General features: G+C 42.3%; 2 protein-coding genes across 4 annotated transcripts in view; one reads left to right on the plus strand and one right to left on the minus strand.

Moving 5' to 3' along the window:
* Nucleotides 1-10447, minus strand: part of PANK1 (pantothenate kinase 1) — a 46775-nt gene extending 36328 nt beyond the window's left edge. Inside the window, exons 1-3 of one of the 2 annotated variants that reach the window (XM_037400796.1) lie at nucleotides 10328-10447; nucleotides 2613-2708; nucleotides 1847-1965 (exon numbers count right to left, since the gene is read on the minus strand). The gene's annotated coding sequence lies outside the window, so the exon portion shown is untranslated. Of the gene's footprint in view, nucleotides 1-1846; nucleotides 1966-2612; nucleotides 2709-6503; nucleotides 6520-10327 lie in introns of those variants that run through there. The other variant, XM_037400795.1, reaches the window with a different exon arrangement.
* Nucleotides 10448-11454: 1007 nt separating this feature from the next.
* The window catches only part of KIF20B (kinesin family member 20B), a 43668-nt gene continuing 42673 nt past the window's right edge, over nucleotides 11455-12449 (plus strand). Inside the window, exon 1 of one of the 2 annotated variants that reach the window (XM_037400774.1) lies at nucleotides 11455-11953. The gene's annotated coding sequence lies outside the window, so the exon portion shown is untranslated. The remainder of the gene's footprint in view (nucleotides 11954-12449) is intronic. The other variant, XM_037400773.1, reaches the window with a different exon arrangement.

A 12449-nucleotide genomic window follows, 5' to 3' on the forward strand; every position in this document is an offset into this window, starting at 1 on the left:
CAAGAAAGGTCATCTGATTTATGACCTACTCATTATTGCCAGTTTTCAGACCTTAGATCCTCCCAGAATATATAAAGCAAGCAATGCTTATATAAACCAAGTAATTTTTTGAGCGGATTGATTTCCACATTTTGAGGCAACCGCAAAGAGCACTGGATCGGCACATCATGACTGTTTTCATAGGATTAGCAAAGACTACCTAATCAATGAAAACATTTTTTAAAAAATTGTCTCTTTCCTGCAGAGGGAAATCAGGCTGGAACCCTAGTTTCAGTGAACTAGAAAGTCTGTGCTTAAAACAAAAACCCCTGATTCTCTGCCTCTATTCACCAACCAAGTTTAAATTTGATTATAAGCAGACTGATTTCAGTCACAGCACAGACTGGCATAAGGGAAAAGGAAGAAGACATAACATAGTTCTGAATTTAAATAATTTGCAGTTTAGTGCTCTGTCAGATCTTCAGACACTTCAAAAATTGTGAATAACTGCTCTTCTCACCTCCCATTTAAAGAAACAAAGCAACAATGCTAAAACAAAAAGTAGTGAGAGAGCCCAGAACAGACTTGCAGACAGGTCTCACCTGCAAAATGAAACCCACATTTGGATCATTTGACCCAAAATGGAAATTAAAATACCCATGCCCCACAACTGAAAAATTTATTTTCCAGTATTCCAGAGACATTCTCAGATTTTTAACTCATTTGCCCAGGCAGGGTCAGTGGTGAAACAGAAACCTGAAAGACTTCTGTTTGAAAAACATCCAAATATCTTGATCTTCTTAAAAGGAACTCCCTTTTTTCTCAGCCAGTCACAGATTAAAGAAACAGCTTCAGTTCCCCAGAAGTTGTATTCTCAGCAAAATTGGCTATTAATCTAGCAATGCTTTGGGTTGGTCGATTAGCAGTCAAACATTTCATTACGTTTCATCAGACAGAACATGCTGTCTTTATTTGATATGGCAAGGCCCTGTAAAGACTCCTTCATTCTGCTTATTGAAAACAGGATCCATTTAGGTTTTAAAACCAACCAAACAAAAAACCCCTTTGCTTGCAGTTTCAGCAAACTAACTCATCACTATTAGCTTCCTTTGTTGAAGCTTCTTGAGCCTATTAGAAACAAGAAACATACATTTTCACTCCTTTGACATTTTGCTGTTCTGCTTGTAAAATTCAACGAAAAGCTACCTATTTATCTCTGCATGTACATCCACATATGTCATTTGGCTGTTACCAGTGTGATCAAAGTTCTAGGCACACAGGTTAGTGACCTCAAAACATGCTGTTTGAAGTTCTTGTTTGACATGATTTGTGTTACTCTCTACGTCAACAGTTATTTCATCTGTTCTCTACTATATATACAACTGAGCAAAATAAAGATAACGGAAACTACTACTCAATGCAGTTTTCTTAAGACATTCTCCTGTCTCAGTACAGGAGTAACTTCAGCTATACTAGCAAATAGCCCACTTCTTAAGAATAAGGATTTTTAGGTATCTGCAACAAACACGAATAATTTCTAATGTTACTAGAAACTCCCAATTTAAGAATCATATAGTTGAGAAACATGGAACATCTCAATAAAATGTGCCAGAGTTTCCTCTTTGATACTTTACCTGAAAAGCATTTAGAACTATTACAATAAAATTGTGTCCCATATTTTCATTGATGAATGTCCAACATGGAGGCAACAGCTGACTTCTTTATAGAAGAATATATGTATAGCCAAACGAAATTGGGTTCCCAGCAATCAGGAACACTGAGCTACAATATGAGTTAATGACACAGAGGAAAGACAGCAATGAAGGGAACTGGGAGGGGGAAAGGGAAAGATGAGCAACGGACTTACCTAATCAGAGGCCAGAAATCCCAAGTTTGTGGTCTGTGTTCTCTTCCCATCATAGGCAGGCACCGGCATTAGCTGTGGTTTCATGAGATCAGGCCTGCATTGTGATACTACCTTACAAACTGCAGCCGAGGAAGGGGGAGGGCAGGGAGAGAAAAAGAAATAAAACAGAGACAGATGGTTACAGCCAACAATACAGTACTATATCCTTCCCAAGCAAAGATGGCATGGATCTTCCCATCACAGAACCATAGAATGGTCTGTGTTGGAAGGGACCTTAAAAATCATCTAGTTGCAACCCCACTGCCATGGGCAGGGACACCTTCCACTAGACCAGGGTGCTCAAAGCCCCATCCAGCCTGGCCTCAAATGCTTCCAGGGATGGCGCACCCACTTCTCTGGTGGCAACCTGTCCCAGGGCGTCACCACCCTCACAGTAATTTCTTTCTTGTATCTAACCTGAAGTTTAAAGACATTCCCCCTTGTTCTATCACTCCATGCCCTTGTAAAAAGTCCCTCTCCAGCTTTCTTGCAGGCCCCCTTTAGGTACTGGAAGGCTGCTATAAGGTCTCCATAGAACCTTTTCTCCTCTAGGCTGAACAACCCCAACTCTCTCAGCCTGTCTTCATAGCAGACACGCTCCATATCAACGTTCTCAATAATACTAATCAATTTATTAAGAATTTTGAGGTGAAAAGTTGATTCATAGGAATGTTCCTGTGACGAGGCTTTAATAAATCTCAGTCCCTGGATGAAAAGAAATACATACCACATTAGATTGTCCTTGTCCAAGTGCACTGCTAAGATTCTTGGTGGTCATGGCTGCTTTAGATACCCAGTAGGTAGCTACACTATCCATCTAAAACTGAAAACAAAACATCAGATAAAAAAAAAACTGGCATGTGTAACACATCCTCAAGCAGCACTGTGGCATAATTTGCAGAGCATAGCTACATTTGTTACACTTGAAATCAAGTCTTATGTTTATTTGTAACAGCAATAGCCATCTGATTGAAACAATAATAAAACTATAGCATCTATTTCTGAATTGCTTGTCTTGGATAATTAAACTGCCAAGAGTATGAGTCATCCAGTTTGAAATGAGCTAAAGAATGACTCACTTCTAACTTTATACTAATACTATCCTTAAATTAAAAGGATTTCTGCCTTACCCCTAAATTGTTGCATGTTTTGGTTCTTATCACAAAGCCAAAACCTGCTTTATATAGAATATTTGGATTAATTGTTGGAATAATCATCTTTTTAAAACACCATTCAACCAGAAAGATCTTATGGTGCTTTACAAATGTGTGTGTATTCTTCACTGCACCCACGTATATGATGAAGCTTGGTAGTATGACAGTACTTGGCAGCACTATACAAAAGCACCTGACTGGAACTGCAATCACATCCTGTAATCTGTCGAAACAGCAAGGGGACAAACAGCAAAGATGCACAAAACTGAATTACTAACTACGGCATTTTGCCATTTACATTACAGTTTCTGCAAAATGGGGTTTATTCTGACTAGAAGGTCAGATCAGCCAGTGCTTTGTAACACTCAACATTTCAGTGGAAACCTTTCAGTTTCTTCAGATTTCAGCTGTGAACAAACTTTCAGCAAGGGAGCCTGGCCTGTTTCAAAACTGCTTATCCTTGGCTGCAGCATGTTGTAATAACATCGGGCAGGGCAGCATCAAACTGAGAACTATACGCTGAACTGTGTTTGGAAATACTTTCTTACTCTGCAAGTCTGGATATGCCCAAAGGCTGCAATCCAGCCAGCCACCTACATATTTAACTCCTCGCTGAAGAATTGCCAAAGATGAAACTTCAGAAGCAATTTAGCCAATCTAAGACTACCTAAAAGAGAAGCAGCCCTGCCCTTTTGTCCCACCAGCATTTCTGCCTGCTCTTCTGCTGTCCCAGCACCTGTTTGACCAGCTACATCTACTTGCTGATTTGGCTGAAAATAATGGTGTAAGATTGTGTTTAAAAAATTAGCTGCTCATTAGTTCAGTCTTTCAGAAGCAACCGAGACTTCACGAGTTTTCATTATCTTTCATCTGCTAGTCCACTTTCAGGGAAGAAGGCTGTTTCTCTTCAAGGACTGCAAAGAGCACTGCAGTCTGATTGCATGGCATAAGTACAGGCTCTTCTTTTCAGAAGTATGACTTCATTCTATGCAGGGCAGGTATCTAGCGTGTATTAAGCTCCCTGCCTTCTGTTTTTCCTACAGGATGGGCAATGCCCAGCCTGAAATACTCAGAAAATACAAGCTTAAAGAAAAGAAAAGAAAACAAAACAGACAAGCTCAGACTAAAATAGGAAATGCCCTGGGCCATTTGCTATTGTCAAAGAGCCATTATTTTTAAGTCATTTAAAGATAAAGTCACTGCTTAAAAATATTTGTTTTCTAAATGTTAATTCCTTGCCTTTTTGTTGTGCTGTAGGATAACTGTGTTACCAAATACTAGACATTAATTTTGATATCTAAACTAACAGGCTAGTGAAGAAAACAAGGTTCCTACAGAGGGCAATTTGGTTACGGTTATATTGCTTAGCTGCACCTTGTAACGTAACTGCAAGAATAAGAATTTAACTTAGGCCTGAAACTATTCTGAGTGTTTCTCGCCACTGGCTCTACAGGAAGCTGAAGTTAAAACATCTGAAGGTCAATGGTGTGACTTTCCCACTCTAATCATATCTTCCCAAGTTCAAGGAGAAGCCCTGAATGCCCAAAGCTGTGATGACATTCTGAGGAATGGTACATTATGTCAGAGAACAACACTAGTCTCTGAGGTCAAGACAGACAGTTGACACTTGCCAAGAATAAGAGCAGCTCTGTCTTGGGTGTCAGAGCCAGAAAGATGAGTAATACTACATGGAAATACTGTAATGGCTACACTGTATCATATCCTGCTCCTTAGATTTAGCCCATGTTACATGAGCAGTAAGCTTCTTGCTCTTGAACCACATCTTTTTTAAGGTATCTTGTATTTTTGAGATGCCGAAGTCTCCAGTCTTCTGGCTTCTATGCAGAACTTTCATATACATCCATACACACACACACACACCCCTTTAGTGGAAATCTCTCAGTTTCTTCAGCTATCAGCTATAGATCTGATAAATATTTAGATATACCTTGGTATCTTAACCAGTTGCTCTATTTCAGAATTGCATTACTCTAGACAAGTATGGACTTCATGTTCCAATTTATTTATTTTGTTAAGTTTCTAGTAAGATGACAGAGCAACAGTTGAGAATGTAACAAGCAACAGAATGTCTTTAGTAAAATTTTCCGGGACTGTTCTGAGAGCTCTGGAACCATTAAGATAGCTATTTACAGTCTATATTTTATGCAATACTACAAAAGGAGAAACAGTATTCTCAAAAAAGTAATCCTAAGGACTAAAGCTTGAATTTCTTACATCACGAAGAATTTTCATAAGCAGCCTGGAACTGAAATAAAACTTCTGAAACTTCAATTGAAATAAAACTCAAACACATGTTTCATTTTAGGCAAGTCAATTCTGAGATTTTACCTTGAAATGATGGTTACTCATGCTGGTATTTATACAACTTTGTGAATGATTGAAAAAGAATCAACAACACATGGAGAAAAATAAAGTTTTACTAATAAGAACTGGAATTTATGCCCAGCCCTTAACCTGGAGGTTACAAGCTAACACAGTGTCTGCAAAAAAAATAATTAACATCATGTATGGCAACAAGTGGCAACAGGCCTAGCCCCAGACTCAGAGCTAAAAAGACATTATGCAAATATTTGCAGAACTTAAGCACAGGTTTAGAAATAAAGAAAAAAAAGAAAAAAAAAAGAGGGGACATCATTTCAGGATACCAAACAAAATCTGTTTACACAGTTCAAATACACTTCATGAAATATAAGCAGCATATACAGAAAACCACTTTCTGAAGTAGACAGCCAATGTTCCTGGACTCTCATCTGTCCTGTATCACCAATACTACCCCATTTTTATGTCCAAAGGATATAAGGACTTGAAATCCATAGAAAAATTAAGATGCAAAATCCTGGCTATGTGAAAACAGTGGTAAAACTCATACTGACTTAAGTACAGGATTCAGTGTATTATTCCATCTGTAGAGCTGTTTCTAAGAGTATGTCCTGAGACGTCAGTATAATGTTGACCAGGAGGGAAGACTATTGCACACCTAGTCAACACCATCAGTCTTCCTGCTTGCAGATTCTCTGTAAAGGTTTCCCGTTATGTGATTACCAGTAGCTCAAAAATGCCTGGTTTACATGATTCAGCAACCCAAATTGAGGCAGTGTACTGGGTCTGGCTGGAATGGAGTTAATTTTCTGGGGCACATCACAAATGCCCCAGAAACTGTATTTGGCAGGCAGTTCTACGGAAAAGCCACCTATGCAGACTTGTTCTTAAAAATAAGACAGCTTACAGTTTAAGAGTAGTCATCTTTTCTCAATAAATATACTTTCACCAAAAAAAAACCCCTTTGACTGTGTATGTTTTAATACTTTTTTAATAGTTTTACTACTGACAAACACCTGATAAGCAACTACACTATCTGCTACACGACTATGAAGCAGTCAGGCAAAACAGCTGATACATTTATAGGACAAATACTTGCATCACAGTGAGAAAACAGTTCTTACCATTTTCTCCAATGGAGGTCACTTTTGCTGTTATATAGCCTACTATGATATCGTCCTGTTTGGCCTGATCAGCTGTCTCGTGTCTAAATGCTTCAGCCCCTTTCATCAATAAAGAAGCAAATACTTAGTCATGACTGTCTTACAGCATCTGTTGCCAGTTACAGAAAGACCCTAGAAGAGGCAGAAGAAAAAAAAAAGCCATCTTTTTTTTTTTTTGCCTCCAGTTAGTAAAGGTTCAGTTTCCTTTGGTAGTAAAACATATATAAATATATACATACACACAGAGATACACAAAATATGTCTCAATTATTATTCATCTTGACAGCTATTAAATTTTACTCCAACGTGGCCGTTCAAATGACTAGCATATATCATAGAAACATTTAAGAAATATATTTTATCATTATTTATACTGTGATGATGTTAAAAAGCCCCTGTGAGGTTAAGAATCCTACTATATTAGGAAAACATGCCCTAATGGAAGGCCCTAATTATTCTACCTTGAAAAGCTTAGTGTTCATAATAATAAAAGTTTTAAATATGCATGGGTGGGTGAGGAAAATATATAGCACACTAAAAAAATCAACTGCATTACTAATTCCTCAGAATATTCAAGCCATTCACTTCCTTCAGTCACTAGAGCCAGTATAGAACGCTATGAAGCACCTCATTACACATGCTTCTGAAATAGCTGTTCAAATAAAAATAACATGAGAACCTAAGTATACTCATACACTTGGTAAGCGTAATGATCCAAAACACACAATTATGTCTTCAGGTACATTTTAAGCCTGTTGATCAGAGATAGAAGGTTCTGATTTCAAAATACTAGACCTGACCTTCAAAATGGTGACTACTTATATTACCATATTAGAGAGAATAATAAATTTTGAAACTTTTTTGTTTAATTACAAGATTTAAGAGTTTGGTTACAGCTGAAATGATCTCTTTAGTTCATTAGAGAATTATGAAATAATTTGAAGAGGGACAGAAGGAATAACCAGAGGGTTGAGGGAGAAGCAGGAAGAACTGGTGATAGCTTTTCTGAGTTGCACTCTTTCCAGAGACTGAAGTCTTGACTCATGCAAACTGAACAAAACACATCTCAGTAAATATATTTCAAATCTTCTCCTATGTAAGACAATACAGCTTCTGCTCAAGGAGTAACACTGTGTTTGCCATGCACAGCTTCATTTTCAAATGAAGCTATGAAGATTTAAGAATGATATGCTGAACAGATGAAACATCTTCATTATACAAAACTCTGACGTGGAACTAGGGGGCCTCACTGCACCTATGAGAAGCACACTCATGGCAGTACCTAAACAAGCCTTAACACAACCACATCTCTCTCTCCTCAGTGCATGACTTTTTAAACAACCATGACCCAGAGCACAGGAAACCCCAACACCTCACTTGCTGGAGGAGCCAGCTCTGGCCCTGGGAAGTTGCCAAAGGAGAAGTGTCAAGGCCCAAGTCCAGCACCAGGTGCCACAGCTTGCCTCCAGCTGCCTCTCAGCGATCCCCTCCTTCTTCCCCAGGCTCCTGGCTGACTATCTCACACTGGCACGTGCTACTCAAGCCCCCTCTTTGCTAGTGGGTCTATGATTCATTTTCCAGACTGTATTTTATACTCCCAGAGCTCCTCAGGTAAGTAACCTCTGCAAGCACCTTCCAGTGAAGGTTTCCTCCCACCCCACCCGCAATCCTGCAATTACTCAGCTAACCAAATCAGCCACGAAAAAGCCGCAGCATTTGCAGGACAGGGGCTAGCAGAAAGCCTCTGCACCCCTGGGAAAGGGCACTGATGCCCTGGCCAGCCCCCCTCTGCTGCCCAACCCCCCTCTGCTGCCCAGCCCTGCTGATCATCTGGTCTTGACACCGTATCTACCTTCAGCGTGAAACCTTCCAAGCCAGGGAACACCCACAGCCGTGCCCAGCTCCTCTGGCAGCCCGTGGGCCAAGCTAGGTGCCTTCTGCTAGGGGTTGGCCCAAGAACCTGGCAGGGTTGAGGCAGTGGAGTGCAAGCTGTGGTCTTGCTCCTAGCTGAGGCGGTTTCCACCAGCACTGCAGGGCAAGCGGGGCTGGGGGGGCCTTGCAGCAGGGCTGAGGTGCTAAGTCTGGACATTACTGTGAGCCTCACGCTCTGGGCACCTTGTTTCACGTAATCAATCTGATATACGTTCATGTCTGTTTGAAGGAAGAAACACTATGCTAGTCAACTTGCACAGGATGGCAATGTGAATGTTTGTTTGTTTCCAGGTGACTGCCTCTCTCCTGCTTGGTTCAAGGGAAAGCTTGAACGTATGCCCACTATAGCACACAAACTAGACTGACAACCCAAGCTGTTCTTAAGTTTGTGACCTTAAAGTTAGTCTTGCTGTTTCAGATAACATGACACCAACTTCTACAGAAAACCAACAAGACATGTTTTAGGAGGCACAAGCAGGCAACAAGCAAATAGGTAAAGAATCAAAAGTCAGCCACAAAAAAGTTATATTGAATGAACTGGGAAACATAAGACTAAAGAAGCAGCTCATTGCTTAAAAGAGATGATAAAGGAAAACATACCTATATTCCTAAAGAAAAAAAAAAAGCAAATGAACAGCCTGCAAAGTCATGAGTTCATAAAATCAACTGTATATGCATTAGAAATAATGTCACCTGAAGGCAACTGAGAGGAATGGGGCAGTGAGGGTACCACTGTATAGGTCCAGATTAAAGGAAGTGTGAAATGCATCCACAGAACTATGCAAATAACAAGATAAAAATGACAAGCACTGCCCTGAAAAACAGGGGTGAAAAAGGGCTGACATGGCAGACTACCAAGAAGATAACACAATGCACCATCTTCCTCCAAGACACCTCTGTGACAAGGAACAGGAGCTTCCTTGCCAGTCGGCTCCAAATGACCCCTGAAGAAGGACTTTGTCTCCAACCAGGACAGGAAGGCAACGCTGTCAGGGCATGGGGAAGCACAGTAGAAACACATGTGCTAAGGGGGGAACTGAATGAAGTACTTTGTTAAATCCCTGGGGAAGGTGAGTTGAGTACAAAGAAGCTGAAGCCAGTCCTGGTTTGGCTGCTGCTCAGATATGCTGAAGGATGATGCTGGGCCAAGTCCCAGCAGTGTTGACTGTCTCTCTCATTACTTGTGACAGCAATGTAAAAGATAGCTGAGATACGCTGTGTCGTGGGGCATCCTCTCACCACTCATATGAGTAAACTATCCACAGTTTTTGAATTCTGTCCCAAATACAAGGAGCATAAGTTTCTAAGGGTAAAGGTGAGAGTTCTAACAAGTAACTTATAAAAGAAACTTTTCCCCTTGGAGAGTGGCAACCTTGCTCCACAAGTTATAGAGAATTTAAAAAGAAAAATAATCAAATTTCTGAGATGAATGAGTTAACTGTTCTGGCAGCAGCTCCTTCTGTTGCAACGAATTGTCCTTGCACAAACCACTTTAAGGAGTATATATTAGTAGAAAGCCATAAAGGTTATTTACATAAATGGAGTTTCATCATCTCCCACTTCGAAACAGGCTGGATTAGTTATGCTGATCTAATGTTTTATTTGTCATGGTTTGTCTGAGGCTAGAAGTACATGTCAGATTGTGTTTTAGTTTGCTCTTTCGGTATGCTGAAGGTAGCCCTCTGAGATACTAGTTTAAATTATGCAGCATGTACTATATTATAAAAACAGTTTCATGTATCTAATATTCAAACAAAACCAAAATATTGATTGTACCATGAGCTTTCTTATGTCCTAAGTTAGCAAGAACAATTTTCTGCAGCCAATAGCTCCCAACTCTTTTAGGAATATACCTTGCAAAATATTCTCAGAAGATCTTCAGTTTTCCTTTACAACAAGTGGAAGAGAACAACTTTCAGGTCTGCTCCCAGACCTTTTCTCTTTTTCTCTTTCTTTGAGAGCCATCCTCAGTCCCCTCCTGGTATGAGAAAGGTGATTTGGCATTAGGTTAGTTCAGCAGTTGGAATTCACTGTTCTCTTCAGGATAGAAACTAAGATACTTTTCAGAAAGTTAGCAAAAGTCTTAGAGAATGTCTATAAGAGCTTTTCAGTTTTGCTTGGCAAACAATTTCAAATTCAATATTGCATCATTTTCTGCTGTTAAAGCAGACCAACTTTTGTAGCATGGCCTGCATCTGAACTGAAATCAAGTATACATCTTTTACTGATATGACAGCCTCAGTTTAAAGAAAGATGGGATTTGATCTTAAAGACAACCTCATCAAAGCAGCTGATCCAGGATCTGTGTAGGATTATTCTTTTACAGAATTGATTGCACTAGAGGGCATTCTTTTCTTCAAATGAAAGACAACATTTGGTTTTGGTAGTTACTGACTACTTTCAAGTTACTTTTCCTTTCATTTCAATTTTAAACAGGCAGACATTCCTTATTAAAGTTCAAAGAATTCCTGAGTCTAAACAGAAACTTATGGTGACTTTTCTTACCAAAACCTGCATGTTTCCACACGCTGTTCTAGAAAAGGATGAGCTGTTTGGCCTTATGACACTGTTTTGAGAATAAAGCCAAAAGATTTCTCTCATTGCTGTTTATGAAATTAAATCCCCATCATGTAAACCTGGTACCAAAAAATGGCCACCTGGAGAAGGTTTTAAACAAAGACACCTTACTAACTGTTTTCCACAGCTGTCACTCTATCAGTATTGTAACCCAGGGTAAGGAACAAGTATAGTCCAAACTTAAAACTGGAATTTCCCAATTCCATGGATCCCTGCTCTGATATAGCACATCTGCAGCTTGAGATGGTCACCTGGCCTCTTCCCTTTCACTAACTGCCAACACTGATTGTCCCGTTCATATACAGACTACAAAGCCTCAACTTGCTGCTCAGCCTGAAAAACGCCTGCAGAAATATCATCACTGTAATCACCCTGCGTATCGACAAGCTTGAACTTACATACATCCTTCTTGTCAGGCCTGAGGGCGGCAAGGCCCGGGCACCGCAGACGGCGAGGCGGGCAGGTGGGGCAGGTGAGGCAGGCCGCAAGCAGGCCGCAGGCGGGCGCGGCGAGGCCAGGGCGCCTTCCCGTGGCAGCCCAGCTCCTGCTGCCACTGAGGGGACAGGCCCAGAGGTTTCTGGGTGCGCGCAGTACGGGAGACCCAGTGCACACCCGCTCGCAACCCAGTGCCGTAGCAAAGCCCAGCCGCCTGCGGGCCAACCTCCCGCCGCCGCGCCCCGCGGGCCCCGCCCGCCAGAACTACCCTTCCCGTCGGGCCTTTCGCCGCAGCAACGTCCGCCGTCCCAGGGGGCCGCGCGCGCCGCGCTCTGCCATTGGTCGGATTTGAAAAGCAGCCGCGGGGCGGCGTGGCCCTGTGGCGGTTGTGCTGGGCCGGGAGCGGCGCTGCCTGCGCACGACGGGGGTCGGCGGCGGGGGGCGCCCGGCGAGGGGGAGGCCCTCGGGTAAGTTCCACGGGTGCCGGGGCTGCTGGGCTTTCGCTTGAGGGGGGAAGGAGGCGGTGATTGCCGCCTGGGGGCCGCGGAGTAGGGAAGCAGTGCGGGTGACCGTGGCGGGGGGTATTGAGGCTTCTCCCCTTCGCTTCGCCCTGCTGCGGCCGTCGTCGCTAGCGCTACGGGGCGGGGGGGCTGCGCGAAATCTTCGGTACCGCGGTGGGTCGTGCGAGTCGGCGGGGGGTCCCCCTAGGGCCGTGGCTGGCGGAGCCTGCGGCAGTGTCCCCTGAGAGCTTCGCGCCGTTGCGAGGCCTTGAGGTAAAAGGTTGGTATTTTCAGAGGGAAAACTGTCCTTCTAAACGCTTTTGAGCGTGAGGGCCGGTGCTTTGTGTGTTACGTAGGCTGGCAGGCATCCCGTGTGCTCCGGGGCCTCTCCGGCCCGTTGTGCCGTCTGCCGGCCCTCCAGGCCCCGTGCGCGGGCTGTGCCGCGCTCCGCTGTGCGCGCCGC

This window comes from Falco rusticolus, chromosome 9 (genome assembly GCF_015220075.1).
Source record: "Falco rusticolus isolate bFalRus1 chromosome 9, bFalRus1.pri, whole genome shotgun sequence".
NCBI classification, from domain to species: Eukaryota; Metazoa; Chordata; class Aves; order Falconiformes; family Falconidae; genus Falco; species Falco rusticolus.